The following is a 6,324-nucleotide window of genomic DNA, read 5'->3' on the forward strand; positions in this document are numbered from 1 at the left end:
TCATGCCCAGAAAGGGAAGAGATGACAGGGAGAAAGGGTATGTTTTGCCCACAGTAGAACCTCAAAAACTCTTCATTTGCATATAGTGCAGTTTATGAATCTGGATATCTGGGTTGTTTCCATTCTGGGACCATTATGAATAAAGCTGCTATGAACATTTTTCTACCAGTATTTTTGTGTATGTGTGTACTCGTATCTCTTGGTTGTATATCTAGGAATAGAGTTGCTGGGTCATAGAATAAATTATGTTTAATTTTCTTAGAAACTGCCAAATACTTTTCCAAAAAAGATCGCTCCATTTTACACTTCCACCAATAATATATGAGTTCCAGTTTTGCTATATCCTCACCAACCCTTGGCATTGCCAGCTTTTTTAAAGCTCTGTTCATTCTGGTATCACAATGTAGTTTCAATTTGCATTCCCTTGATGAGTAATGATTTTGAGTACCTTTTCATGCATACTGGCTATTCAGTTATACTCTTTGAAATACTACTCATCAATAAAAAAGAACAAACTACAAATGCACACAAAAACATGAGTAAACTTCCAAACCACATGTTGAATAAAGAAGCCAGACACAAAAAAGGAGTACATCGACTGTATGATTCCATTTATATGAAGTTCGAGAGCAAGGAAAACTAATCTCAGGTGACAGAAGTTAGAATAGTGGTTACATTTTGGAAAAGAGAGTGATTACGAAGCAGCACGAGGGGACTTTTGTGGAGAATGAAAATGTTTTGCATCTTGACTTGGGAGGTGGTCCCATGGGTGTATACACACATAAAAATGTTTTACTTCATAAAGTTTATTAAAACCTCTGTCAAATGAATTCACTTGAAGAGTGAAGTGAAGGAAGCTTGGATCACCTCAGTTTGAGGCTACAATCAGGGAAGGCATTGCCTGTCTTCAGGCACCAGGCACCCCTGTGGTCCCACAGCTGAGGGCAGAATGCCGCTCAGCTCATTGACCTACCAATGCTCTGATCTCGTCTTTGAGCGCTGTTCTTCCTTCCACTAGGCAAGAATGTGCCTTAGGAAGTTCCTTCTCCAACTAAATATGTCTTTAATTCTATTCGTAAAGATGATCCTTTCTTTTCCAGTGGGAACTTTATAGGAATAATTTAGTTTACCAGGTTCTTCTTCAATTTTGTTTCCACAAACTCTGTTGAATAAACTAGGAAGATGGGCTCTGGGCATTGGGATAACTTGTAGTGATTTTTTTTCAAGGCCTGATCTAATTCTGTTATCCGGTAGCCAGCTCTGTTCTTTTTCTGCAGTAAAAGGAGACCAGATACTGACTTTCTTTCTTGCTGAGACAGTATCTTACGTAGCCAGGCAATGACAACACAGCTTTTAAGGTTTTTTTTTTTTTTTTTTAATTTATTCATTCGAGACACAGAGATATATATATAGAGAGAGAATATGAGCAGGGGGAGAAGCAGAGGGAGGGGGAGAAGCAGGCCCCCCGCTGAGCAGGGAGTTTGATGTGGGACTCGATCCCAGGACCCTGGGATCATGATGTGAGCCGAAGGCAGACGCCCAACCATCTGAGCCACCCAGGTGCCCGACAACCCAGCTTTTAGATGGGACTGTTGTTGCAGACACCGGCGCTGGCCCTTCCCTAGGACTTTCCCCTTTTTCCTGGTTGATCTTGCCAAAGTGGGAAGCTGGTGTAAACGGCGATGAGACCTACATATATAGCAAAATCCTCTTTTGTTAGCCGTGATTATAGGCAAGAACACAGGGTTGTTATAAAATATAAATTTCAGGGGTGCCTGGGTGGTTCAGTCGGTTAAGCATCTGCCTTCGACTCAGGTCATGATCCCAGGGTCCTGCGGTTGAGCCCCGAATCGGGGTCCCTGCTCCGCGGGGAGCCTGCTTCTCCTTCTGCTTCTGCCCCTCTCCTCTGCTCATGTGCCCTTTCTCTCTCTCTCTCTCTCTCTCTCGATAATATCTCTGTAATTGTGTTTAGCTGGAGTAGAGCAATTATTTTCTAAAAGTTTTCTGTCTTGCTAGGCTGTCTCCTTCCTATCCTTTTGGCTAGAGAGAGCAGGCTTTTGTTGGGACTTCTTCTGTTTGTGTCCTTTGGTGTTTTGGGGTGGCTGGGTGGTTTCCCTGTCACCCGGTCTGGTATACATGAGACAAAACGAAACCCCAGGGAACTCACTGCTCTGTTGTTTGCGTTCCGAGGTCCCTTGAAGATCTTTCTTCTTTTCTTCACCTTTAGACTTGTGTTTGTCTTATGTTCATGTCCAGGCTTTCTAGCTGTACTTAGCAGGAGGATTAGGGAAGATATATGTACTCTGCCTTTCTGGAAGCAAAGTTCTTCTGCAGTGTTAGAAACACTAGCTTATTTATTTATTTATTTATTTATTTAAAAGATTTTTATTTATTTATTTGACAGAGAGAGACACAGCGAGAGAGGGAACACAAGCAGGGGGAGTGGGAGAGGGAGAAGCAGGCTTCCTGCCGAGCAGGGAGCCCGATGCGGGGCTCGATCCCAGGACCCTGGGATCATGACCTGAGCCGAAGGGAGACGCTTAACGACTGAGCCACCCAGGCGCCCCGAAACATTAGCTTATTTAAATACTTGTTGTATACTCATGAACACTCCCAGATAGCTTAGTGACTTGCTCGAGAGCCTATTTTTGGATCTGCTAGCACACAGCTGATGTGATCTCCCCATTCTTGTTTGCCATGCACACTACCCAGGTTCATGGAACTCCACAGTGTTCCCGACCCTACTCATGGCCTCCAGAGACTGAGGAGTCGGCTATTGGCTTGTTTGTTTGTTCTTTCTTTGTCTCTCTCTCTCCTCTCTCTAATAAGTTTTATATCTACATTTTGCTGCTCTCTGTCTGTATGCCCACACTGTTGTGATCTCATAATGGTCTGCATTGGATATCTTGTCTTTATGAGGACCCTTTTGTGTCACATGTTTCATGCAACATCTGTACTTGTTGATTTATTTTGTAATGAAACAATTCTTTGAGATTTGTTTTCCAGAAGCCAGGAGGCACAGGGCCCAAACCTGTTGACAACGCAGAGGGTCCCTTGTCAGGCTTTTTTTCTCTCTTTGGCTGGGCATCGGCAAAACCACTTGGAAAGACTGTGGCTCTGTCATGGGCCCACCCAGTGGAGCTGCCGGCAGATGGCCTAAAGCATTTTACTGCCTGTCTGATGTAGTAGAAATTAAATTTCTGAATAAGAATGCTGGACATTTGATTGGTCTGGGCTTAAATTATCCTACAGTGTAATGGGGGAAAAAGCGAGAACCTTCACTTTTCCACTGGTGACTGTCATTATGCAGACTTCTCTGATGCTCATTTGAGAGGGAAGAACTGGTTCTGATGATCACTGGAGCAATCTGGGGCCTCTCTCATAAATAAAACATGCCATATAATTGCAGTGACGCAGCCAACAGACACATACATGCAGAATCAATGCTTATTATCCCGTCAATTAACATGGAAAATTAAACAAGATTTTAGGCTTTGTTATTGCTAGTAATCCACTACCCACTAAGAGGGTCTGGAAGTCTTTGGTTAATCCATGGCTTCTTAATTTAGGATTTTAATGCCCACAGGATGAAGAAATCAGGCGAGAATGCTCAGTTCCACAAAATATGCTTACAGAGATCTGGCGGAAAGACTGAAGGAATCGTTCATCCTGGCAAGGAAGTGCTCGCTTGCATTTTCCCAAAATGGTAGCTTATGTGGGAAAAGGTTTGCTTTCAAAGTCATCTGAAAGTGTTTAACTATGTACCTTCAAACTTTTAATTCATTTTTGAATAAATAACACATTTCCATACTTTCAACCAAACATCTAAAAGGCATAGAGTAAAACCCCTCCTTCCCATTCCTGTGACCTATCTGCCCCGTTCCTTCTTCCCCCAGTTATAACCACCTTAGTCTGAATTAGTTACAAAACCTGCATTTGTTTCTCACAAAAATCCTATGCATGGTTTTCATAGAGAATTAGAATTGTGTTAAGTCCTTTAGGGCACCAAGCACAGAATAAATGGAGACATAAATCCATAACTGTACCACCAGGCATCCAGTGGACACAGCTAGACTGATGGTTTCCCTCCTTCTCTGTACTGTGCATCTTTCTGAAGGTGTGCCTGCTGCCTGAGTTCTAATGAGCCACTTTCCGTGCTTCTGAAAGTCAGAGAGGTCCTGGCATTGTTTAGCTCGATAATTGGGAGCATTGGGAGCCTTCACTATCGTCTTGGTGGAGTTCTGGGCTGTCTCCTGCTCTGACCCGATGATTAGTCTTTGCCTTGCTGCTGTGTTCTGGCTACTCTTATTTACGCCTTCCTTCCCCCAGGGAACTGGAGTGCTCAGCCTTCACTCAGATCTTTATTTTGCTCAGTTTATGTCTCCAGCACACGACTTTTTAAACCCAGTGGAAACATTTTCTGTACTGGTGTGAGAGTTTGAGACTAATCTGCACCGAAGAAGTAAAATACAATATGATACAAGTCTCCACTGGTGCTTCTGTCTTGAGGAGAATGTGATTTAACGTGGAAGACTTGGATGCCCCGAATACTAGCAAGATCTTTGTATTTTTAGCACTTTTGTTTTACTCTATTTTGGATCACATTCTCACCATAAGGTTTGAAAAGATATCATGTTGATAAAATTGTTCTTTTAAAATTTAAAACATCTGGTCATATGTCTTCCTAGGGGCATGTTTGAAATTGGACAGATACAAATAAAGATAACTAAGTTGTAAACAGAAATATCCAATGTTGAGTGCAGCAGAGATATTAATACACTGATGAATCTATTTGGAGGATTCTAATTTCCCTAACAAAATATATTTTCTCCTGAGCTGTGACTTAGGAAAGTAGGCATCAGCATGTTGCCTTGAACTCCTCAGCACCTGTCATGATGATAAATTGTTACATAGCAAGTCTGCTCGAGCATATCCCACCACCAATTTTAAATCGTGAAGCCCTTTTGAAGTTTCGGGGAGCACAGAGTATCTGAAATAACACCCAAATAAAAGTTAGCAGATAACTTAGCTACCTCCCCCTGACTAGGCATTGACACCGTCGATCAGCAAAAATTCTTATCTCTTTATACACTCTGAGATTTCTTCTTTCCAAATATCTAATTTAGAACAAGTGTTACTTTTGGAAAGAATGCACTGGAACACATTTTGGAACTATTTCTTCATAGTTGCATGAGTTAGAATAGATGCTTGCTTTTTACATGTCTGTCCGTCCATCCATCCATTCATCTGTCCATCATTCATTCACAGAGTCATTCATCATTTGACATTCAATAACCAACACAGTTTGGGTGCCAACTGTGTACCAGACAGTTATGCAGGGCTTGGGGCTATACAAGGACACTGTACCAAGGCTTGGGGGTGCAGATAGAGTCTCCACCCTCATGAGGCTTACACTTCAGCGGAAGAGACAGAGAATAAACAAGCATGAAAATTATTGATTTGGAGAAAGGAATCTGATACATCATTATGGAGTAGCACGGGGTGACAATTTAGGTGGAGGCAACTTTAAGTTAGGGGAACAGGGATGGCTTCTCTGATGATACTTGAACTGAGTCCTAAATCATGAAAGAGTCAGCCATAGGAAGTGCTGGGGGAAATGTTTTCCAGGCAGAGGGAACATTATGTGCCAGCTTTTGAGATGCCAAAAGGAGGCTGTTAGGGCTGGAGTGCAATGACCAAGAAATTGCCATGCATGGTGGAAGGGGCTTATTCTGAGGCCAATGGGGACTTGTGGAGATGTTTCAGATGAGTTAGAATGTGGGCGGTGGATCACGGTGAAGAATGGATCAGGGTGGCCTCAGAACAGGTGGGGAGTTAGGTTGGAGACTGTTGAGATAGTTGACCTATGGTCAAGATCAGAAATAAGGCATTTGTACCAGGGATGGTGTGTGAGTGGGGAGGAAAAAGGGACAAATTTGATGTCCAGGGATACCCCGCAAGATGTGGGGATGTCTCTCCTGAAGAAGGGCCTAAAGGGACTCACAGGTCATTAACTTGAATAAGTAGCTGTGGGATGGTTACAGGTTCTCTGCTATTTCTAGAGGCAGGGAAAACAGCAGGTGTAATAGGCCTGGTGAGGGATGCGGACACGAGGGGAGGAGAGTAGGGAAGTGGAGGCTGGAAGGCCTCGGGTGCTTTCATCATGAAAGTCCAGGAGGCAGCGGACTGCAAAACTCTTGGCAGTTTCTTGTGATCCATGTAGGCAGCCTGGGCTAGAGACTCAGGTTTCAGAATTCATTCACCTGTTCTAGCGCTCAGGGACACTAAGGTAAGACACTAGTCTTTCCCTCCAGGAAATGCTTT

This window comes from Mirounga angustirostris, unplaced genomic scaffold, assembly GCF_029215605.1.
Source record: "Mirounga angustirostris isolate CCGP_5_RB_7025 unplaced genomic scaffold, mMirAng1.0.hap1 SCAF_1, whole genome shotgun sequence".
In the NCBI taxonomy this organism is placed as follows: Eukaryota; Metazoa; Chordata; class Mammalia; order Carnivora; family Phocidae; genus Mirounga; species Mirounga angustirostris.